The sequence below is a fragment of the Oncorhynchus masou genome, chromosome 14, assembly GCF_036934945.1.
Source record: "Oncorhynchus masou masou isolate Uvic2021 chromosome 14, UVic_Omas_1.1, whole genome shotgun sequence".
NCBI lineage: Eukaryota > Metazoa > Chordata > Actinopteri > Salmoniformes > Salmonidae > Oncorhynchus > Oncorhynchus masou.
This window is the reverse complement of record NC_088225.1, coordinates 15,414,718-15,439,849: the sequence shown is the minus strand read 5'-3', so window position 1 is coordinate 15,439,849 and position 25,132 is coordinate 15,414,718. Positions and strand designations below refer to the sequence as shown.

The 25,132-nt window shown below is 44.9% G+C and overlaps 1 protein-coding gene across 4 annotated transcripts in view; it reads left to right on the top strand.

The window, feature by feature from the left end:
- LOC135554364 (E3 ubiquitin-protein ligase RNF12-B-like) overlaps positions 1-21,286 on the top strand; it is a 39,725-nt gene extending 18,439 nt beyond the window's left edge. Inside the window, exons 4-5 of one of the 4 annotated variants that reach the window (XR_010457685.1) lie at positions 913-966; positions 19,508-21,286. The gene's annotated coding sequence lies outside the window, so the exon portion shown is untranslated. Of the gene's footprint in view, positions 1-912; positions 967-15,700; positions 16,863-19,507 lie in introns of those variants that run through there. The other 3 variants (XM_064986636.1, XM_064986635.1, XM_064986634.1) reach the window with 3 other exon arrangements.
- Positions 21,287-25,132: the final 3,846 nt, after the last annotated feature.

Here is a 25,132-nt window from a genome sequence, read left to right as displayed (position 1 = left end):
GAGGGAGGCGTTAAGTGATGTAACACCTCAAGATGCCTCATATCTTTTGGTTTAGCCAGTCCTGTTCTCTGTTAGAGGAGCAGTGCAGTGAGCCTGGGGCCCAATGCTAGCTGGGGGTTGGAATGACTTAGTGAGTGAGCGTGCAGGGGGCGGATGTGGACTCTGTTTAGGGGTGTGACAACAAGGCAATAACATGGATTAATAGCAGCACTTACCGTTTTTTTTTGGGGGGGGTTCCCCAGTTTCTATAGCGAGGGGTGTGGGTGTCTTAAGCGCCATGTGATTGGTGGCTTGTGCCTTCTAACACAGGAATTTAATCAAGGTCTTAAATTATCTGCCAAGCTTGGCTCTGTTGGTTTGTTATGTTCCCATGGAGTTGTGAGCTGAGGAAGGGAGGAAAGGCATGTGGGCCCTGAGTTTCAGGAATGTTTTCCTTTGTCTTTTTTGGGGAGTATGCTTCCACTCTAGTTTGAAACCTGAGCAGTGACTCATGGATTTAAATGACCAACGATGTATTAATACATCTTTATAGGATTAACTATAGTCCCATTCCAGCCCCAAACCCAGCTATATATTACTAAATCCCTGTGCCTTGTACCTTCTGCTGTTCACTTATGTGTTTACACACAAGAGCACAGCATGTACTTGCTCACCACACCAACCGTTGGGCCTGAATTAAACTCAACCACAACTTTGGCCTAAACTTGATTTCATAAAGCTCAGTGGAATGCTTTCCTTTTGGCACTAGGTTTTATGTGGAAAGATGTAAGCATGTAAAACCTATTTGCATTGTCATAAGTGCCAAAGTTGGGGACAAAGCTGTGGTTAAGTTGTCTGTTTCCAAGCTGTGGAATTGTGTAGAGTTCTGTGCTGATGTACATAACAGCTTTCACCCTGCCTTTATCTTTTCAGGATAGAGCTCACACCTGACTTTACCTCTCTAGAAGCAACATCGACAAGCACACTGTGAGTTAGGAAGGATTATGGATAAGGTATCATTAAACTTTAACCCCCCCCAAAGCCTCTTATCCTCTCCCAAGTCTCAAAAATACCACCTCACCTCCCTCTCCTTGTCACGCCTTGGTCTTAGTATTTTGTGTTTTAGTTAATTAGTTGGTCAGGCCAGGGTGTGACATGGGTTTATGTTATTGTGTTGTCGTATTGGGGTTTTTGTAGACCTTGGGATTGTGGTTGATTAGGGGTGTGTTTAGTTTAGGTTTGGCTGCCTGAGGCGGTTCTCAATCAGTCAGGTGATTCTTGTTGTCTCTGATAGGGAACCGTATTTAGGTAGCCTGGGTTTCACTGTGTATTTCGTGGGTGATTGTTCCTGTCTCTGTGTAGTTTCACCAGATAGGCTCGGTCACTTTGGTTTTTCTTTTTACTTGTTTTGGAAGAGAAGAGAACGAGCGCCATTCTCCTTGCGGAGATGGTGCTAAATACATCAACACGGTCGGTTCCTGGGATTGGGCTGGCCAACACGATTCGTTTTGCTTGGAAGGAAAAGGAGTTGGAGCCTTTAGGACGGGAATTTTTTTGGAAGGATAATATTGATGGGGATTCTAAAGCTGACGGTGAAGGACGTGTTTTGTTTCCAAGGCAACTCGTTGGAGGGAGCATACAACGTCGCGCTATATACAGAGAAAAAACACAATGATATCCTGAGAAGGGCAAGAGCAGTGGGAGGTGAGAGGCCAATGTGCCACTACGAAATAACAAGCCCGGCGAAGAATAACTTTAGGGTTGTAACTGTCAACATTTACAACCCTTACGTTAAGGACGAAGAGGTGAGGGCTTTTCTGGGGAGATACATGGATAACGTTTCCTCAGCAAGGCACCTCAAAGACTCCCTTGGGTTTTGGAATGGGAGGAGAGGCTTCCAGGCCCCCCTCAGAGAGGAACCAAAGGGACATGGTGGCTACCTCCATCCTCCTGCTATGTTCTCCCTAGGGGCTGACAGGGGGACGTTGTTTTATGCACGTCAGCCCCCATTTTGCAGGCGCTGTATGGCCTACGGTCACATATTCGCCTCGTGCAGTACAAGAAAATGCAGATTTTGTGCATCTGAGGATCACGAGGCGAGGGATTGTGACAAGCCTAAGACGTGCCATGGGTGTGGCTCGTCAGCACACCTGTGGCGGGGGTGCCCGACCCGTCAGAGGTCATATGCGTCTGCGGCTGGGGGGAGCAGGAGCGGGGGATGGGGGAAGAAGAGGAGGGGAAGGAAGCACGCCTCATGACAAGAGTACAAGTCCAGAGGGGAAGGCCACAAGGAAGGAAGAGGAGCAAGAAGCGGCGGATGGAAGAGAGAAGGAAACGGAAGGCACGGGAGTAGGAGAACCAGGAAAAGCGGCGGAAGAAGGCAACCGAGTGGAGGAGCATGAGAGAGAAGAAAGCGAGGGAGGAGTGGTGGAGAAGGAGACGGTGGAAGTGCAAGTGGACTGGGGGGAAAGTGCCCTGGTGGAAGAGATGAGGGGTATGGTGGAGGAGCTGGCGGGGGGGGAGGGTGGTATCTCTCCACTGCCGCCATCACCAAAGAAGAGATTGAAGAGGAGGGTGCGCTTGGCCGACAGTGAGGGGGAGGGGATGGCCAAGAGAGTGATGGGGGTGGGAGAAACCTCTGGGTTGCTGCTGGTTTCCCCAGGCCCTCAACTTCTGTTGGGTGGGGACACACCTAACAAGACTCAGGACTGGGTACAGGAGGAGGTGGGGAGTTTTTTGTTTGGGGACTCAGCCTTCCCAATTTTTTTCCAAACCAGCTGCAACACTGGGGAGGGGAGGATTGTGGGGGTAGACCCAGGGTGCAGGGCACCCCGGAGCCAAACACTATTCCTGCATCCTGGGATGGTGTGATGGAGGAAGAGGGGGGGATGTCGGGATTACGGATGGTGTTCTCACCGGTAGATATGGAGCAGGGGAGCATCGGGTGAGTCTCCTGTTTTTTTTTTTTTTCTGTCTGGGTTTAGAATTTGAGTGTATTACATGTTTTTATTTTTTCATGGAGTCTAATTTTACTTTTGTTAGTTTAAATGTAAGGGGTTTAAGGGATTTTGTTAAGAGGAGGGCGGTTTTTAGTTATTTGGAGGGTGTGGGGTTTGATTTTTGTTTTTTACAGGAGGTTCACCTGAGGGATGGAGGGGATGTTAGTAGGTTTAAGAGGGAGTGGGACAAGGGGGAGTCGGTTTGGGGTGTTGGGGGGGTGCACTCATCGGGGGTAGGGATTTTGTGTGGGCACAGGGAGGTAAAAGTGGAGGATTCTTTTGTGGTAATGCAGGGGAGGGTTATAGGGGTGGATGTCACGATAAGGGATTGTAAATTTAGATTAGTAGTGGTGTATGGGCCACAGGTGGTGGCAGACAGGAGGGAGATGGTGGACTGTCTGATGCCCCTGTGTGTCACAAATAGGAAATTAGTGATAGGGGGGGATTTTAATACAGGTTTAGGAAGAGGGGGGATAGCAGTGCAGGCGCCATTGCCAGGCTAATGGCTTGCCATGGTCTGGTAGATGGTGGTCTGCACACTACTCAGAAAATGGACGGTCCTACATGGCGCAACTCCAGGGGGGTTGAGCGGAGGCTCGACTATATTTTTGTACCCAGGTCTTTGGGTAAGTTGTCTGGGCGGCTGTTGCCTGTTTTCTTTTCGGATCACGACGGGGTGCTCCTGCAGGTGGGGTCGCCAGTCTGCCTATTTGGTAGGGGGTACTGGAAGCTAGATCGGGATGTGCTGGAGGAGCAGGCTTTTGTTGACGGGTTTTATGGTTTCTTTTGGAGGCTTGAGGGCCTCCGGTCCATGTGCGAGGGGGTGTTAGAGTGGTGGGAATTAGTTAAGGTGAGGATTAGGGCTTTTATAATAGGGTATTGCAAGAGGAAAAAAAGGGAGGAGAGGAGGGAGGTGGATCGTATCCAAAGGTTAATTGAACTCGAATACGAGGCAGGCAACCTCGGCGGGTCGTTTGACTGGGAGAGATCCGCAACCCTAAAGGCGCAGCTCAGGGAGTTGCAGGAGCGGAAGGCTCGAGCTTTTCTGGAGCGTGCGCATAGTGGCTTTCTAGAACATAATGAGACTTGTTCTGCTATGTTCTTTAAGTTGGTTAGGGCAAGACAGAGTAGGAAGGTAATGCATGGTGTTAGGGAAGAAAATGGTAGTATAGTTAGAGAACCAGAGGATATGGTCAGGGTGACAACTGATCATTTCCAAGGTTTGTTTAAGGAAAGGGAAATAGATGTAGTGCAGGGAAATGTGTTTTTAGAACACTTGTCCAGGCGGTTGCCGGAGGACATTAGAGAAGTGATGGAGGCCCAGATCTCACTAGAAGAGGTTGAGAGCGCTCTTAGGAGGATGGGAAAAGGGAAGGTGCCTGGGATGGATGGGCTGCCGGCTGAGTTTTATCTCAAGTTTTGGGGTATACTTGGACCAGTGGTCCTCAGAGTCTTGAAGGCCATCCTTGAGACGGGGGTCCCGGGGGGATCAATGGCTGTTGGTGTGCTGTCACTTTTATATAAGAAGGGGGAAGTAACAGACCTTGGCAACTGGCGGTCGTTGACCATGCTGTGTGTAGATTACAAGCTACTTGCAAAGGTTTTAGCAGACCGGTTGCGCACAGCCCTTCCCTACGTCGTTCATGAGGATCAGACGTGCGGGGTAGAGGGCCGCTCTATTAGATGGGACCTACAGTTAATCAGGGACTCCATCGCTTGGGTTGAAGATAGAGGACTGCCTTTTATGGTAGCAGCGCTAGATCAGGCGAAAGCCTTCAATCACGTGAATAGATCCTTTTTATTCAGAGTGTTAGGTCGATTAGGATTTGGGGAGAAGTTTATAGGATGGATTCGTACATTATATGTCGGAGCGGGGTGCCGAGTTAGTGTAAATAGTCACTTGGGTGACGTTTTTGACCTCTCGTCTGGGGTCAGGCAGGGGTGCCCACTCTCGGCTCTCCTCTTCGTTCTGTACATGGAGCCTCTGGGGGCTGCCATTAGGGCAGACACAGGGGTGGAAGGTTTGCTGATCCCTGGAAGTGGTGGGCTGCGTGTTAAGATGACGCAGTACGCCGACGACACTTCCTTGAAGTTGTGCAAGGACTCGTGCCTGACAAGGTCCCTTGCCATCTTTGGGGATTTCACCCGCGCGTCGGGAGCAGTTCTGAACCATGCAAAGTCTTCCGTCAAGTTTTTTGGAAGATGGCGCGGTAGAACGGATGTGCCTGGGGGGTTATCTCTCTGTGAGGGGGCCCTGAGGATTCTCGGGGTCCATTTTGAGACCTCCGGCTCAGCGACACTAAACTGGAACATGCGTATCGCAGTGGTACAGAGGAAGCTAGCAATGTGGAAAGCTAGGTATTTGTCTTTTATGGGAAAAGTCCTGGTCCTAAAGGTGGATGTGTTGCCGTCTCTTTTGTATTTGGCATACATCTACCCATTGCCGGCTTGTCTGAGGAGGCCTCTAGTGAGGCTTGTGTTTCAGTTTATGTAGAGTGGCAGGTGCGAGTGGGTCGCCAGGGCACGCATGATCTGTCCCATCGGGGAGGGAGGTAGGGGGGTACCACATTTCCCCCTCAAGCTGGACACAATTTTTGTTTCTTTCTTGTTAACGGAGCTTGCTCAGCCAGTGATACCCGTCCGGTTACCTCCTGCGGGTATTTTTCTCGTATCAGGCGAGAAGCATAACGGTGTGGTCTAACACGGGTCCTCGGGCGGAACAGCTGCCGTGGCACTTTGGTCATGCGGCCAAGTGGCTGCGTGCGCACCCTGAGGTTGAAGTTGCCCGAGTAGGTTTAGATCATAGGCACCTGTGCGAGGAGGTCAGAAAGGCAGGGAGTCCGGCGCCTGTAGTGAGCATCTCGGAAGTGGTCTGGGAGGGAGTGCAGGCGCGGGGTCTGGACAACAGGCTCAAGGACCTGAATTGGTTGAGCCTTCATAAGTGTTTGCCGGTACGTTCCATCTTGTACCGGTATAGTTTGGTGCAATCCCCCACCTGTCCAAGATCCTCTTGTGGCAGGGAGGAGACTGTGCGCCATGTCTTTTGGGACTGTGCCTTTGCCGGAGTAGTATGGGCTAGGGCACGGGTGTTGTTAGGTTTGGTAAAGGGGGATTTTGTATTGACGTGGGCCAGGTTAGAAAGGGGTGTAGGGAGAGCGAGAGGGACGGTTAGGGACAGGTTTCTGCTCTGGCTTCTCTTGAGTCTCTTTAAACGGGGGCTGTGGGAAGCAAGGCAGAACATGGTGAAGACAGGGAGAGATTGTGGGGTGGAAGGGATAGTGAGGAGGGTGGAAGGAGATTTGAGGGGGAGGATGAAGAGGGAGGAGAGGAAGTGGGGGCAGCATGCTGCTCGGGAGAGGTGGAAGGGGGGTTTAGGGCTGGGTTTCATTTAGATTTGTAAGAGGATAGATTAGGGACGGGGAGATAGGGAAAGGTATTTTGTAGGGTGACGGGGAGGGAAGATGCTCCCCTGAGGTTTTGTTTGGGGTTTATGTTTAGTTTAATTAGTTTAATTAAAATACCATTATTTGAGTATGTATGTAAATTATGAGTTGTAAAGAATGAATGGTATTGAAGATAATAAATTATTTTTTATAAAGATAAAAAAAATAGGCTGTAATTAGGTTTCACGTTCCGTTTTGTTGTTTTGTATTTTGTATCAGTTATTTCATGTACCGCGATTCATTCATTAAAAACATGAGTAACCACCACGCTGCATTTCGGTCCGACTTTCTTGCGACAAACGAAGAACGCCGTTACAGAATCACCCACCACACACGGACCGAGCAAGCTGTTAACAGGCAGGAGCCACAGAAGAGTCAACAGAAGCCGCTTCAGTGGAAGAGGCTGCACCACTTGGAAAATTGGACATGGGAGGAAGAACTGGACGGAAAAGGACCCTGGGCTCAGCCTGGTGAATATCGCCGCCCCAAGGAGGAACTAGAGGCGGCTAAAGCGGAGAGGCGCTGGTATGAGGAGGCAGCACGGCGACGTGGATGGAAGCCCGGGAATCAGCCCCAAAAATTTCTTGGGGGGGGGCTTTCGGGGAGTATGGCTACGCCAGGTAGGAGACCTGCGCAAACTCCCTGTGCTTACCGGGGGGCTAGAGAGACCGGGCAGGCACCGTGTTATGCAGTGGTGCGCACGGTGTCCCCAGTGCGGGTGCATAGCCCGGTGCGGTATATTTCAGCTCCACATATGGGCCGGGCTAGATTGAGCGTCGAGCCAAATGCCATGAAGCCGGCTCTACGCATCTGGTCCCCAGTGCGTCTCCTTGGGCCGGCTTACATGGCACCAGCCTTGCGCTCGGTGTCTCCGGTTCGCCTACATAGCCCAGTGCGGGCTATTCCACCTCGCCGCACTGGCAGGGCAACCGAGAGTATTCAACCGGGTAAGGTTGGGCAGGCTCGGTGCTCAAGAGCTCCAGTGCGCCTGCACGGTCCGGTCTATCCAGTACCACCTCCACACCCCAGCCCTCCGGTAGCAGCTCCCCGCACCAGGCTTCCTGTTCAGCGCTTCTAGAGCCTTCCTCCTCTACAGCGCTGCCGGAGCCTCCTGTCTGCATGGAGCAGCCAGAGCTGCCAGTCTGCATGGAGCAGCCAGAGCTGCCAGTCTGCATGGAGCTGCCAGTCTGCATGGAGCAGCCAGAGCTGCCAGTCTGCATGGAGCAGCCAGAGCTGCCAGTCTGCATGGAGCAGCCAGAACTGCCAGTCTGCATGGAGCAGCCAGAGCTGCCAGTCTGCAAGGAGCTGCCAGTCTGCATGGAGCAGCCAGAGCTGTCGGTCTGCATGGAGCAGCCAGAGCTGTCGGTCTGCTTGGAGCGGCCAGTCTGTATGGAGCTGCCAGTCTGCAAGGAGCTGCCAGTCTGCAAGGAGCTGCCAGTCTGCAAGGAGCTGCCAGTCTGCATGGAGCTGCCAGTCTGCATGGAGCTGCCAGTCTGCATGGATCTGCCAGTCTGCAAGGAGGTGCCAGTCTGCAAGGAGCTGCCAGTCGGCAAGGAGCTGCCAAAGCTGTTAGTCTGCATGGAACAGTTAGAGCTGTCAGTCTGCAAGAAGCCGCCAGAGCCGCCAGTCAGCATGGAGCAGCCAGAGCCGCCAGTCAGCATGGAGCAGCCAGAGCCGCCAGTCAGCATGGAGCAGCCAGAGCCGCCAGTCAGCATGGAGCAGCCAGAGCCGCCAGTCAGCATGGAGCAGCCAGAGCCGTCAGTCAGCATGAAGCAGCCAGAGCCGTCAGTCTGCCAGGATCCGCCAGTCAGCCAGACTCTTCCAGATCCGCCAGTCAGCCAGGATCTTCCGGATCCGCCAGTCAACCAGACTCTTCCGGATCCACCAGTCAACCAGACTCTTCCGGATCCGCCAGTCGGCCGGGATCTGCCGGAACAGCCAGCCGGCCGGGATCTGCCGGTTTCAACTGCCTGGCTGGGCTGCCCCTCAGTCCCGAGCTGCCCCTCAGTCCTGAGCTGCCCCTCAGTCACGAGCTGCCCCTCAGTCACGAGCTACTCCTCAGTTCAGTGGGGTTCTGGGTGAGGACTATTAGGCCATGGCCGGCGGCGAGGGTGGATTATCCCAGGACGCGAAGGGGAGGAACTATGACATTTATGGAGTGGGGTCCACGTCCCGAGCCGGAACCGCCACCATGGACAGACGCCCACCCGGACCCTCCCTATGGTTTTGAGGTGCGTCCGGGAGTCCGCACCTTAGGGGGGTTCTGTCACGCCTTGGTCTTAGTATTTTGTGTTTTAGTTAATTAGTTGGTCAGGCCAGGGTGTGACATGGGTTTATGTTATTGTGTTGTCGTATTGGGGTTTTTGTAGGCATTGGGATTGTGGTTGATTAAGGGTGTGTTTCGTTTAGGTTTGGCTGCCTGAGGCGGTTCTCAATCAGAGTCAGGTGATTCTTGTTGTCTCTGATAGGGAACCGTATTTAGGTAGCCTGGGTTTCACTGTGTATTTTGTGGGTGATTGTTCCTGTCTCTGTGTAGTTTCACCAGATAGGCTGTAATTAGGTTTCACGTTCCGTTTTGTTGTTTTGTATTTTGTATCAGTTATTTTATGTACCGCGATTCATTCATTAAAAACATGAGTAACCACCACGCTGCATTTCGGTCCGACTTTCTTGCGACTAACGAAGAACGCCGTTACACTCCTTGCTCCTGTCACCCACTACCTAGGGTGTGACACACTGTGTTACTGGCACTACATCACTGGTGAAGGGCAGAGCCACATACAGTACATATGTACAGTGCCTTTGGAAATTATTCAGACCCCTTGACTTTTTCCACATTTTATTACATTACAGCCTTATTCTAAAATGGGTAAAATAAATAAAAATACAATCTACACACAATACCCCATAATGACAAAGCGAAAACAGTTTTTTAAATTTTGTTGCTTTTTTAAAATTGATTGGACATGATTTGCAAAGGCCCACACTTGTCTATATAAGGTCCCACAGTTGACAGCGCATGTCAGAGCAAAAACTAAGCCATGAGGTTGAAGGAATTGTCTGTAGAGCTCCGAGACAGGATTGTGTCAAGACACAGATCTGGGAAAGGGTAGAAATCCTTGATAAAAATCTGCTTCAGAGCGCTCAGGACCTCAGACTGGGGCGAAGGTTCACCTTCCAGCAGGACAACGACCCTAAGCACACAGCCAAGACAACGAAGGAGTGGCTTCGGGACAAATCTCTGAATTTCCTTGAGTGGCCCAGTCAGAGCCCGGACTTGAACATGATCGAACATCTCTGGAGAGACTGGAAAATAGCTGTGTAGCGATGCTGCCCATCTAACCTGACAGAGCTTGAGAGGATCTGCAGAGAAGAATGGGAGAAACTCCCCAAATACTGGTGTGCCAAGCTTGTAGCGTCATACTCAAGAACACTCTATGCTGTAATCGCTGCCAAAGGTGCTTCAAAAAAGTACTGAGTAAAGGGTCTGAATACTTATGTAAATGTTATATTTCAGTTTTATGTTTTTTATACATTTGCAAATATAAAAAAAAAACGTTTTTGCTTTGTCGTTATGGGGTATTGTGTGTAGATTGATGAGGGGGGAAAAAACAATTTAATACATTTTAGAATAAAGCTGTAACGTAACAAAATTTGGAAAAAGTCAAGGGGTCTCAATACTTTCCGAAGGCACTGTATATATGACTCTGGTGAAAGCAGTGTGTATCGATCCATTTACCTGATTACACTAGTATGACATCACCAACAGTGTACCTTGCCACTAGGAGATTGGGCTGTAGGCTATTGTTTTTGTTTGTTTTTGAAGGGACCTTTTTGCCGCTGATAGGCTTCCACTGATGTGGTAGAGCACACATCTGGGTCTGATAGGGCACATTCTGGCAGAGCTTGCTTTATCCTTTCTATTTGACACTTTCTGTTTGATCCCCGCCAACGACCACCAGAACTACAGGGCATTCGGAAAGTATTCAGACCACTTCCCCTTTTCCACATGTTGTTACGTTACAGCCATTCTAAAATGGATTCAATCATTTATTTTCCTCATCAGTCTACACACAGTACCCCATAATGACAAATCGAAAACAGGTTTTTAGACATTTTAGCTAATTTATAAAAGATAAAAACAGAAATACCTTATTTACAATTTAATAAATTTTAGAATAAGGCTGTAACGTAACAAAATGTGAAAAATGTTAAGGGGTCTGAATACTTTCCGAATGCACCGTACATCACTTCCCTCCCCCATCCCGCCATCTACGTCCCCCTGTGTCTTCAGACAGTCTAATATCCTGGAGCTTCAGGTTCTAAAAGGATACAGTTAATAGTTATCATATGCTGCTGTCTCACGGCCTTCGAAAACAAAGGGCCCAGCGATCATGGGAAATACTGCACTGGGACACCAATGTGGGTCATCATCAGTGCTGCAGGGGAGACCCCCCCACCTTCTATTGAGATGACATCTGTCATGAATCATTCACAAAGGCACATTCTTTACCTCTTAATGCTGGTGCCAGAGGGGAATCCATTTGGAATTGGTTGGTGGTGCGTGGCACCTGCTAAACAAATGCCTGAGAGAGAATCAGTTACTCATTTACTGCACACCCAAAATGGCTGCCATGATAGTATTAAAGAGTTTCATAATTTGGAGGTTGGGTGGGACTTTTATCAGGACCACTCTGATTTTAGGAGCCACCTGCAAAATTAGAACTAATCTTGTGCCAACAGCTGCGCTTGTACACACTCAGGGGGCCTTGCAGAGAGCAGTTTTGAAGTTGAATTATAGCTGAGCCCTGAACCTTAGTCCTTTGCTGCTATACCATTGGGCCCTCTGCAGGCGATATTGAGGTAGTGAGACACTTAAATTGGGGATTTTTTTTACTGTGTCTGTGTGAGCTGAAATGCTTTCACTATAATTGCATTTTTATTCCACGTTGTTGAGAAAAGGTTTGAGGAACAGGGCTGGGACTTATTTTACCACGATATGTTGCCAAGTCAGAGTGTCAGACAGTTATTCAAGATTGTACAGTGTATAATGCACTGCCAGCTAGCTAATAGCCAGATGGTGACAGCATTTGATCTGTGTAGCCTGAAAAGGCAAATCAGGCCACTATTTGCAAGCCACGTTTATTGTCTCTACTTGACAAATAAAGATCAACATTATTATTGCAATAAGGCCGACTCACTGGAATATAGGTATCTTCCCAACAAATGTTTTGCTCATAAACTGTTTATGTTCAGCCTACCAGTGTCTGTAGGTCTATCTAGAATGTGTATTACTGTATGCCTGTCCTATCTTCAATTACAACATTGTTACATCTAGAGGCAACAGACTCAGGGATTCTATCACAACCCTGTGACTTTCAGATTAATTCAGTGTCTATAAATGAATTATCTGAGAGTCCTTACACATTGCAACTGAGACCCTTTATATCAAATCAAATGTATTTATATAGCCCTTCGTACATCAGCTGATATCTCAAAGTGCTGGACAGAAACCCAGCCTAAAACCCCAAACAGCAAGCAATGCAGGTGTAGAAGCACGGTGGCTAGGAAAAACTCCCTAGAAAAGCCAAAACCTAGGAAGAAACCTAGAGAGGAACCAGGCTATGTGGGGTGGCCAGTCCTCTTCTGGCTGTGCTGGGTGGAGATAACAGAACATGGCCAAGATGTTCAAATGTTCATAAATGACCAGCATGGTCCAATAATAATAAGGCAGAACAGTTGAAACTGGAGCAGCAGCACGGCCAGGTGGACTGGGGACAGCAAGGAGTCATCATGTCAGGTAGTCCTGAGGCATGGTCCTAGGGCTCAGGTCCTCCGAGAGAGAGAAAGACAGAATTAGAGAGAGCACACTTAAATTCACACAGGACACCGAATAGGACAGGAGAAGTACTCCAGATATAACAAACTGACCCTAGCCCCCAGACACATGAACTACTGCAGCATAAATACTTAAGGCTGAGCCAGGAGGGTTCAGGAGACACTGTGGCCCCATCCGAGGACACCCCTGGACAGGGACAAACAGGAAGGATATAACCCCACCCACTTTGCCAAAGCACAGCCCCCACACCACTACCAGTTTATAGCAAAGACACACATTGGCTATAAATTATCGTTCAGCTTTGTCTCCTAAACTATGTTCTTATCTCGCTCTTGGTACCACTCAGGACCATAAAACAAAACCTCATCAACAGGCATATATCAAATACACCCCTCCTGGACAAGATCACAGAGACACAGTGACTGGCACACAGACATTGTGGAACCAAGAGATAATTGGTTCCCCCTCAATCATCCCTTCACACGGTTTAAAAGATATGTTTACATATGAAGACAAGCTTGACCTCTCCCCTCTCTGCGGCCCAAGTAACTGAACCCAGGACAGAGAAAGGATAACTGCAAATGGCTACCACTATAGTACAACAAGATACATTCTAAATGAGAAGTAACTCATGAGTGGCTTTGTTGTGGCTTTGTTGTGGCTAATGTTAGCTAAACTAAAGGTTAGGGTTAAGGTTAGGAATTAGGTTAAAGGGTTAAGGTTAGGAGAAGGGTAAGCTAACTTGCTAAGTAGTTGCAAAGTAGTACATAGTTGCAAAGTTGCTAATTAGCTAAAATGCAAGAGTTGTTGCTGAGATTTGAAAACGCAACCTTTGGGTGGCTAGACATTCGCGTTATACTCCCACCCATCCACCCCGGCCAACAACCCTACTTTTGTTTTTGCCTTAACTAACCTTTTACTGCAGTGGGCTAAATCAGGGTGTCACGGTTTTCTGTATGTGAAAGAGAGTCGGACCAAAATGCGGCGTGTCTATTACGATCCATGTTTAATAAAACTGAAGTAAACAAAAATCAATATGGAAAAAAAAAAACAATACACGACAACCGAAACAGCCTAATACTGGTGCAAACTAGCACACGACAGACAAAAGGACATGAAAAGGAACAATCACCCAAAGAAACCCAACACAAAACAGGCTACCTAAATATGGTTCCCAATCAGAGACAATGACTAACACCTGCCTGTGATTGAGAACCATATCAGGCCAAACACAGAAACAGACAAACTAGACACACAACATAGAATTCCCACTCAGATCACACCCTGACCAAACAAAACATATAAACATACAAAGCAAACTATGGTCAGGGTGTGACACAGGGCCACACAGATTGCTTATTGGTAGTCTTAAACAAAACTTCTTTGACACCAACGTTAAAAATTGATTTTTTTTTACCTTTTATTTAACAAGGCAAGTCAGTTTAAGAACAAATTATTATTTACAATGATGGCCTACTGGGGAACAGTGGGTTTAACGGCCTTGTTCAGGGGCAGAACAACACAGTTTTACCTTGTCAGCTCCGGGATTTGATCAGTTACTGGCATAACACTCTAACCACTAGGCTACCTGCCGCCCCAAAATATACAAATCACACACATTGTTATGGGCTTTAAAAAGAAGACACCTGTACCATGTCAGATATAGAGTTGAAATGTATAAAGTTTTGAGTTTGCATCCCAATATTGCACTTTAAATACATCACAGAAGACTGAAATATATCAAAACCGTTTGACAAAGAAACACCAGATTTTCAGGTTATTCATTATTAAATTATAAAACATATTAATAACATTCCACCCATTAGGCCACTTTTCATTTGACTGCAGGAAATGGCTACAGCATTTCCAGACTCTGTGTCAGATTCAGTCTTTAACGATTATCACATTACACTGTGCGACGTTACCAAATTAAAATCTTGATATCAACCTGGCCAGATTGTATGATTTGCTTCAGTTCTGTCGTCACATTCTGCAATTTGCCTGCAGCGGTGTATTTGATCTGAGCATGTGCCAGCACCAGCAGCGCAAGCCTCACTCAATGCTTATGCGTGAGTGAAGTGAGTTCTGAATAAATTCAAGTAGGCATCTTAGAAATAGTTTTCACATACAAACTTTATATGTCCTAACGTTTAATTTGATTGCCGATTTTGTGCATTTATTGAAATCTCACCAGGTAGCCTAATTTCAGATATGTCATATAAACAAGATTATTTACAGGGAAATCGTTCTTCTTGCACGTGCTGTGCAAGAAGAACAATTTCCCTGTAAATAATCTTGTTTATATGACACATCTGAAGGCTAAACATTTAATTCAAACAATTAAATTAATCTGACTATTCACAATCATTTTATTGTTGTGTGCGTACTCAATGAAGACCGTCTTCTTATTGGTCAGTCAACGGGATCATCTGATAACACCAGCCACACTACGCGATAAAGGACAAACTATGTGGACACCGCTAGAACTTTTTCGGAGCCTACAATTGCATGTAGCGGTACTTAATCGGCACTTAATCGGCAGACCTAGACCCTGTCACACTGAACGAACCAAGACTTCCGACAATCGTTTATGACCTAAGAATTTGTCCGCCACGTGGAAATTTTGTCTGGGACGGCAAAGTTGTGGCATAAAACGGCCAAAATTGTACAGTCTGCAAAGGCCGTACGAAACGTAACATATAAGTGGAGTGTCCCAGATATACATTTAGTATGTTACGTCTAGTCTATGAGACCAGGCTGCTAGGGGAGGAATGCTTGTTTCCATAGTTAATTGTTAAGCTGTCACATTCACATGCCTGCTGCAGCTATTTAGAAAGCATATGATAATCTGGTCTCTTTGTTACATTGCACTAATTAGGACATACTAACCTTTGAAATGGCATGCATCTCACACATTGCAATCTAACCTGCCTGGATACTCTGTGGTGCTCCGGGGTGAAGTTTCTCCCAGGTGCAGATCTAGGATTAGCTTCCCCTCTCACAACCCTAATTAGCAAGGAGCATGCTAAACTGACTCAAAATCAGCATCTAGGGGCAACTTCACCGTACACCACTTGGAGGTGGTGGGGGAGGGGGATATGTGGTGGTGGTGGGTATTCTATGGTGGTATGCTATTTTCCGGGTGCGTTTTGAACAACCTTTGGAAAGAGCACTGTCTGCTTTAGGTTTCTTGAAACTTACTAAACCCTGATGCATGCTGAAATAACAACCCTGACAATGGTGAGTGATCTCACTCTTTTCCAAATCACGAGCTTGATTCCAATACTCCAATTCCAATTCCAATACTTTAACTACTTAACATTTCTGACTCTTAAGCTAGTAACAATAACTGGCTAATAAAATCAATGAAATAGCTATATTTGTCAATAGATAAAACTGTACCACATTGTACTGACATATTAGTACTCTCTTTTTTCCAGTGCAGCTGAGTAGGCGATGAAGAAACGGAATGACTCTACACCCACACCTTTCTATTCTTTACTTTGTTTTGTGAAAAGTGATCACTGAAGAAGAACCTTTGAAACCTCTGCTGAGAAGAGCGATCTCTTCTGTTGATTGTCCGGCAACTTTGCTGTTGATATGGAAAATATGTGTTGCTTTTTGTCCTCTCCCCTTTTCTTTCCTTCTTTCTTACTTTTGAAGGATGTGAATTAAAGGCTATTGCTCAACTCTGCCTGTGAATAGCATGCTGCATTACACCAAACACACAAGTGCCTATGTGAATCTTTAGTCCCCGCCCCCTTCGCTTTCTATCTGCTGTCTTACTAGTGGCGCCTATCCTTTTGATTAGAGCAGGAATGATTCATTCTGGGTTCTGAGACTCCGATAGTCGCAAAGGAACGTTTGAAGATAATACATCCATGCTTATTACAGAGTATGACGTGTGGCGTGTGCAAAACAAGTTCCCCAAAAAAGTAAGGTTGGGAACCACTGGTTTAGAAGAAATGGATGACCATTGCAATACCAATACAGTAAGGATGTGTTTAAATAGCTATTATGGGTGAAGGGGTAGGGAAGGTTTGTGTTGTTTTTCATTGTTTTAAAATATGGAACTGTGATTTGAAAAGTGATTTGCATGCAAAGGCCCCCTCTACCCAAGTCTTGGTCTGTGCGGCCACTGTCCATTGTGAGCCAGTCCCAGACACTTTAAGTAATGTAACAAATGCCAATCAATAACATCCGAATAGCCTAATGATAGCATTCTGAATGCTGAGAAAACCATATATCTCACTCCTGTCCTGACTCTGACGATCACTGGGGCTTTTGTCACTTTATAAGTATGTAACCAATGCACACTGACAATGAATGGGCTTCTTTTCATATGGGACTGGAGCTCGGTAGTTAGAATGGCTAAAGTGGAATATGTGTATGACAACCCGTAGTGATTTTTGTAGAAAGATTGAAATGTTTTGGTTAAACATTATGTTTTTGGGCTTTTGTAAACTCTTGACTAGTAAAAGCCAGTTTGTCTAAAACCAATGCTTGTTTAAGCCTCTTAATCATTACACCCATGAATCCACCCAATAATCCACCATTTTTTCCATATCAGCACATCTAATTAAATGCTGTACAATCCTCTCATCATTGAGTTTTGTTCACCTACTTTGTAGCACATTTTGTAGTACATTTACATATAACACAAGGCTAATCAGTATGTCATGTATTGCATTTTTCTATGTAAGCCAGATAAGGTCATACATGGATTGATGATGATATCATACCTTCAAATATCTCTATGTACATAAGCAATAATATAGCCGTTCTCATTGCACCACTCGACATATGATTTCTGGTAACTGGTAGGGCTTTGTATGTTTAAGACTTGCCTTAGTTGACGTGCCTTTGTCAGGTACATGCTGACTTCAGTGGGACTTGAGATTGAAGCCCTCGAGAAGGTCTTTTGAGGTGTTTTTATTGGGCAGCCTGTAAAGGTCCAGTATGTGAATGATGACCATAATAAACTGTGAAGCACCTGTCTACCCCAGGAGATGTTTTATAGCTGTGTTTATTAGAACATTAGAAGACACACAGTGTCCATGTAACGGCTTTCGTCCGGTGGAAGAGAAGCCAAAATGCAGCGTGGTATTTCTGATACATGTTTAATGAAGATGAAAAACAAAATAATACAAAAACAACAAACGGAACGTGAAAACCTATACAGCCTATCTGGTGATCACAGAGACAGGAACAATCACCCACGAAATACTCAAAGAATATGGCTGCCTAAATATGGTTCCCAATCAGAGACAACGATAATCACCTGACTGATTGAGAACCGCCTCAGGCAGCCATAGACTATGCTATACACCCCCAAGACAAAACACACCACAAAAAACCCATGTCACACCCTGGCCTGACCAAATAAATGCAGACAAACACAATATACTTCGACCAGGGCCTGACAGTCCAACTATGTACACCTACAGTGCCTTGCAAAAGTATTCATCCCCCTTGGCGTTTTTCCTATTTTGTTGCATTACAACCTGTAATTGAAATGTATTTTTATTTCATGTATTGGACATACACAAAATAGTCCAAATTGGTGAAGTGAAAGGAAAAAAAATAACTTGAATAACTCGAAATTAAAAAAAAAACTGAAAAGTGGTGCATGCATATGTATTCACCCCCTATGCTATGAAGCCCCTAAATAAGATCTGGTGCAACCAATTACTTTCAGAAGTCACATAATTAGTTAAATATAGTCCACCTGTGTGCAATCTAAGTGTCACATGATCTGTCACATGATCTCAGTATATATACACCTGTTCTGAAAGGCCCCAGAGTCTGCAACACCACAAAGCAAGGGGCACCACCAAGCAAGCAGCACCATGAAGACCAAGGAGCTCTCCAAACAGGTCAGGGACAAAGTTGTGGAGAAGTACAGATCAGGGTTGGGTTATGAAAAATATCAGAAACATCCCATGGAGCACCATTAAATCCATTATTCAAAAATTGAAAGAATATGGCACCACAACAAATCTGCCAAGAGAGGGCCGCCCACCAAAACTCACGGACCAGGAAGGAGGGCATTAATCAGAGAGGCAACAAAGAGACCAACGATAACCCTGAAGGAGCACAAAGCTCCACAGCGGAGATTGGAGTGTCTGTCCATAGGACCACTTTAAGCCGTACACTCCACAGAGCTGGGCTTTACGGAAGAGTGGCCAGAAAAAAAGCCATTACTTAAAGAAAAAAATAAGCAAACACGTTTGGTGTTCGCCAAAAGGCATGTGGGAGACTCCCAAAACATATGGAAGAAGGTTTTTGGACATCAAGGAAAATGCTATGTCTGGCGCAAACCCAACACCTCTCATCACCCAGAGAACACCATCCCCACAGTGAAGCATGGTGGTGGCAGCATCATGCTGTGGAGATGTTTTTCATCGGCAGGGACTGAGACACTGGTTAGAATTGAAGGAATGATGGATGGCACTAAATATAGGGAAATTCGTGAGGGAAACCTGTTTCAGTCTTCCAGAGATTTGAGACTGGGATGGAGGTTCACCTTCCAGGAGGACAATGACCCTAAGCATACTGCTAAAGCAACACGTGAGTGGTTAAAGGGGAAACATTTAAATGTCTTGGAATGGCCTAGTCTAAGCCCAGACCTCAATCCAATTGAGAATCTGTGGTATGACTTAAAGATTGCTGTACACCAGCTGAACCCATCCAATTTGAAGGAGCTGGAGTAGTTTTGCCTTGAAGAATGAGCGAAATCCCAGTGGCTAGATGTGCCAAGCTTATGGAGACATACCCCAAGAGACTTGCAGCTGTAATTGCTGCAAAAGGTGTCTCTACAAAGTATTGACTTTGGGGGAAGGGGGGTGAATAATTATGCACCCTCAAATTCTGTTTTTTGGGGTCTTATTTCTTGTTTATTTCACAAGAAAAAAATATTTTGCATCCTCAATGTGGTAGGCATGTTGTGTAAATCAAATAACCCAAACACCCCAATAATCCATTTTAATTCCAGGTTGTAAGGCAACAAAATAGGAAAATGCCAAAGGGGGTGTATACTTTCGCAAGCCACTGTATGTGTATGTCTTACACGCACACATAGATAACAAACATGTGTGTGTTTTTTGGGATGTCACGTGTTGTTTGTGTACACTGAGTTTCTGTTATATGTATCTATTGTGTGTATTGATGAGTGTGAGTTTGTAAGTGTGTCATATAGACCCAGGCATTGGAAGTGATGCCATCATGTCGGTGTGTATCTGTTCTAGGGTGCAAAACGATCAGTTGGCGGCCATCTTTCTCCTGCTGATGCAGAACCAGGAGGCACTAGGGGAGGTGACTGAGGGAGACATGGAGGAGCAGCTCAAACTCTACTCCCTGTAACAGAATGGGGCAGTTCTGTTATTGTCAACCTTGTATAGGGCTAAATAGCCTGTTCCCCTTTTTAAAGTGCAGGTGTCAAGCAGAGCAACTGTCGATGTTTAATACTGTATTTATGTTTGACTTATCATGTCAGGTCAGAATGATCCATAACAGACAAAGACAATAGGTTTAATACTCTGACATACTGTAGAGGGATAGGTTAAATGGCATTACCCATAAGACCAAAACAAATTGTACAATACTTGAATGTAAGACACAAGTCTTTACACTGTTCATGGTAACATTGGTTATCATAAAGTATGGAAATGTTACAGTTGCTTTAAAAATCACATGTTCTTAGAGTATGAACAATTTAATGAACAAACAATTGCAGTAACATATTTACATTAAGTATATCAATAACACACTTTGTTTATATTACTTACATTTTTTATGAAATATTGTTGGTAAGTCACATACATGTATGTATTTTCAGTCGTAAAGAAAATGTTTAGTGTTAATATAGGTAATATTGAAATATACACTTAGTGTACAAAACATGACATAGACTAACCAGTTAAATCCAGGTGAAAGCTATGATCCCTTATTGATTTTACTTGTTAAATCCACTTCAGTCAGTGTAGGTGAAGGGGAGGAGACAGGTTAAAGAAGGATTTTTAAACCGGGAGACAATTGAGACATGGATTGGGTGAATGGGCAAACAAAAGCTTTAAGTGCTTTGAAGGGGTTATGGGTTGTAGGTGCCAGGTGCACCGGTTTGAGTGTGTCAAGAACTGCAAAGCTGTTGGGTTTTTCATGCTCAACAGTTTCCTGTGTGTATCAAGGTCCACCACCTGTCGGAAGCATTGGAGTCAACATGGGTCAGCATCCCTGTGGAATGTTTTCGACACCTGTAGAGTCCATGCCCTAACAAATTTAGGATGTTCTGAGGGAAAAGGGGGGGTATTGGGTAGGTGTTCCTAATGTTTGTACACTCAGTGTATATGCTTTTCATATATTCTATACACTCCATATTTTGAATCAAATGTTTTTAATGGATGTACGTACTGTACGGAGATATTTTAGTAGTTTAGTAATCACTTCCTAGTATAAATTGGCTTCATCCTCTTGCCATAACATTTGTAAGCTGTGTTGGCATCATTCTACGTAGCACCACAGGTGAGAAGATTAAGGACACCAAGTCTGGATCAGAGAAGAAGTAGGGTTTTAGTGGAATACCCACAGAACCTTTTCAGCTCATTTATCATCTGATTTTCTTAACAAAAGGCATATATCCATAGGTGGTCCAGGTGTCCTCCGACATGGCACAAATGTTCTCTATTGCTCCTCCATTTTTCCCTAATCAAGGTGGGACGCCGATGACATCAGAGGGCAACATGAAAAAATTATTTTGCTCAAAACATATTTTTTTACTCTTAAAGCCGAGCTCCGCACTTGTAGAAACAGCGCCACTGCCAGGGGTAGAAAAGTTACAGTCATACTTGAGTAAAAGTAAAGATACCATCATAGAAAATGACTCAAGTAAAAGTGAAAGTCACCCAGTAAAATACTACTTGAGTAAAAGTCTAAAAGTATTTGGTTTTAAATATACTTAAGTATCAAAAGTAAATGGAATTGCTCAAATGTACTCAAGTATCAAAAGTAAAAGTATAAACCAGACACAACATTTTGTATTAAATCTTTTATTGACGGATAGCCAGAGGCACACTCCAGCACTCAGACATAATTTACAAATGAAGCATTTGTGTTTAGTGAGTCCTACAGATCAGAAGCAGTAGGGATGACCAGGGATGTTCTCTTGATACATGTGTGAATTGGACCATTTACTTGTCAAAATGTAATGAATACTTTTGGGTGTCAGGGAAAATGTATGGAGTAAAAAGTCCATTATTTTCTTCAGGAATGTAGTGAGGTAAAAGTACAATTTCGCAAAAATATAAATAGTCTAGTAGTAAAAGTAGTAAAACTTACTTAAATACACCACTGGCTACTGGCAGCCCCAGGTGCATTTATTATTGTTTTTGTTTTGTTTATTAAAGCCCCAGTGCAGGCAAAAACATGATTTTTCTGTGCTTTATATAAAGAATATACAGGCCAGTTTATTAGGTACACCCATCTAGTACCAGTTCGGACCCCCCTTTGCCTTCAGTACAGCCTGAATTATTCAGGGCATTCTACAAGGTGTGGGAAACGCTCCACAGGGATGTTGTTCCACGCTGACACAATGGCATCATGCAGTTGCTGCAGATTCAACGGCGGTTAAATCATGCTGTAAACAGCACGTTGCATGTCATCCAAAAGATGCTGGCTTGAGGTCTGGGGACTGAGCAGGCCACTCAAGTAAACTGATTTCGCTGCCATGTTACAGGCAATGTTTTTCCACTTCTCAATTGTCCAGGGTTGGTGATCATGTGCCCACCGGAGCCACTTCTTCTTTTTAGCTGTTAGGAGTGGAGCCCTCTGTGGTCGTCTGCTGCAATAGCACATTCTTGACAAGGATCGATGAGTTGTGTGTTCCGAGATGCAGTTCTGCACACCATGTACTGCAGCGTTATTTGTCCGTTTGTGGCCCGTTTGTTAGCTTGCACGATTCTTGCCATTCTCCTTCAACCTCTCTCATCAACGAGCTGTTTTCACCCACAGGATTGCCACTGACTGGATGTTTTTTGTTTGTCGCGCCATTCTTGGTAAACCTTAGACACTGTCATGCATGAAAAGCCCAGTAGGGTGGCCGTTTCTGAGATACCGGATCCGGCGCGCCTGGCATACCACGCTCAGTCGATTAGGTCACTCACTTTGCCCATTCTATCGTTCAATCAAACAGTAACTGAATGCCTCAATGCTTGTCTGCCTGCTTTATATGACAAGCTATGGCCACATGACTCACTGTCTGTAGGAGCGATCCATTTTGTGAATGGAGTGGTATACCTAATAAACTGACCGGTGAGTGTATATTTCCACACTATGAGGTTGGAATAATACTGTGAAATTATGAAAATTATGATAATGCCCTTTAGTGTAAGAGCTGTATGAAAAGACTACCTGAAATTTCAGCCTGTTTTGGTGGGATGGAGTTTTGGCCTTCCATGGTGACGTCAACATGCATTAAATGAGTTAACAGACCAATAAGAAAAAGAGTTCCAAACCTCTCTGCCAATAACAGCAAATTTTCAGTTTTCCTCTCCCCACTCCCAGACAGTCCTAGCAAAAATCTTATTTGCAAAATTGCCCTTTGCTAAGAAGCAATTACTTCCCCTTTTGACCATTTTAATTGAAAACAACCACATTAATGGACTTAATTGTGACCCAGAAATGATTTGATATTGAGATGAAAGGACTGCATTGGACCTTCAGACGGCGGAGGAGCTCCCACATCAAGGTAAACAACTACATCAGAGAACATGCTCTGCTGTGCTATTGCACGTGCAGCGATGTGCAATGATGTCTGCCGAAAAAAAACAGGGTTCATTGTCTGAAGTAACATCTTTTTTGTTGTAATATCACAAATGAACGTGGAGGTTTCACCGCTACGGATTCCAATTTTAAGCATTATTGGATTTATACATGGAATATTGTTTAATAAATAGCTGGCTTCTTCAAATGACATTTCTATGGGAACACCACTCATTCCCATCTCTGCATGAAATAAATTCTGGTATGCAGCAGAGTTCCCATTCTGTGCTGCATTCTTCTGGTCTGGACAGGAATCACCTTGACATCAGCTGTTGGTCTCTCAGTGCTCACCCTGGCCGTTGGTTATTTATCTAGTCAAGGAAGGGAAAATGGGGTCTACTCGTTGAAGGGTCCTGTAATCAGCTGGAGACCAATTAAAACCCAATCCTATTCTGTCATGCTGGAAAAAGATTTGCAGATGGACTGAGAAATCCATGTAGCTACAATGGCACCTGTAATGTACATGTAATGCATGACATGTACACTATGCTCTCCTCAAATTGTACTCTTATCATGTAAACAAGTTTTAGCAAGTTAAAAAGGTAGAGGTTATAAAGAATCATTGAAAGGCAAACCAGCCCAAATTTCCATAATTATGGCCACACCTCTTTAAACTGCCAGTTGGTGTGAATTGGGGCATTTCCATAAAATGAAATCCCCAACTCCACACACGAGGAAGGTGCATTGACTGTCACGCTCTGATCTGTTTCACCTGTCTTTGTGATTGTCTCCACTAGAGGTCTACCAAATAATCGGAATTAGGGACGATTTCAAATTTTCATAACAGTTGGACATTTTTGTCTTTTTTTGGACACCGATTTGGCCGATTTTTAAATTAATTTCTTATTATTTATTTTTTTACACCTTTATTTAACTAGACAAGTCAGTTAAGAACACGTTCTTATTTTCAATGACGGCCTAGGAACAGTGAGTTAACTGCCTTGTTCAGGGGCAGAATGATAGATTTTTACCTTGTCAGCTCGGGGATTTAATCTTGCAACCTTACAGTTAACTAGTCCAACGCTCTAACCACCTGCCTCTCATTGCACTCCACGAGGAGCCTGCCTATTACACGAATGCAGTAAGAAGCCAAGGTAAGTTGCTGGCTAGCATTAAACTTATAAAAAACAATCATTGAATCAATCAATCATAATCACTAGTTAACTACACATGGTTGATTATATTACTAGTTTATCTAGCGTGTCCTGCATTGCATATAATCGATGCGGTGAGCATTCGCGAAAAAGGACTCTCATTCGCGAAAAAGGACTCTCATTGCTCCAACATGTACCTAACCATAAACATCAATGCCTTTCTTAAAATCAATACACAAGTATATATTTTTAAACCTGCATATTTAGTTAATATTGCCTGCTAACATGAATTTATTTTAACTAGGTAAATGGTGTCACTTCTCTTGCAGAGTCAGAGTCAACAGAGTCAGCAGTTTGGGCCGCCTGGCTCGTTGCGAACTGTGTGAAGACCATTTCTTCCTAAAAAAGACAGCCAACTTCGCCAAACGGGGGATGATTTAACAAAGCGCATTTGCGAAAAAAGCACAATCGTTGCACGACTGTACCTAACCATAAACATCAATGCCTTTCTTAAAATCAATACACAGAAGTATATATTTTTTAAACCTGCATATTTAGCTAAAAGAAATCCAGGTTAGCAGGCAATATTAAACAGGTGAAATTGTGTCAGGGTATATGCAACAGTTTGGGCCGCCTGGCTTGTTGCAAATTCATTTGCCAGAATTTTACTTAATTATGGCATAACATTGAAGGTTGTACAATGTAACAGCAATATTTAGACTTATGAATGCCACCCGTTAGATAAAATACGTAACGCTTCCGTATTTCACTGAAATAATAAACGTACTTTCGTGCGTTTTGCCAGCAGCTCTTCGTAATGCTTCAAGCATTGAGCTGTTTATGACTTCAAGCCTATCAACTCCCGAGATTAGGCTGGTGTAACCGATGTGAAATGGCTAGCTAGTTAGCGGGGTGTGCGCTAATACCGTTTCAAACGTCACTCGCTCTGAGACTTGGAGTAGT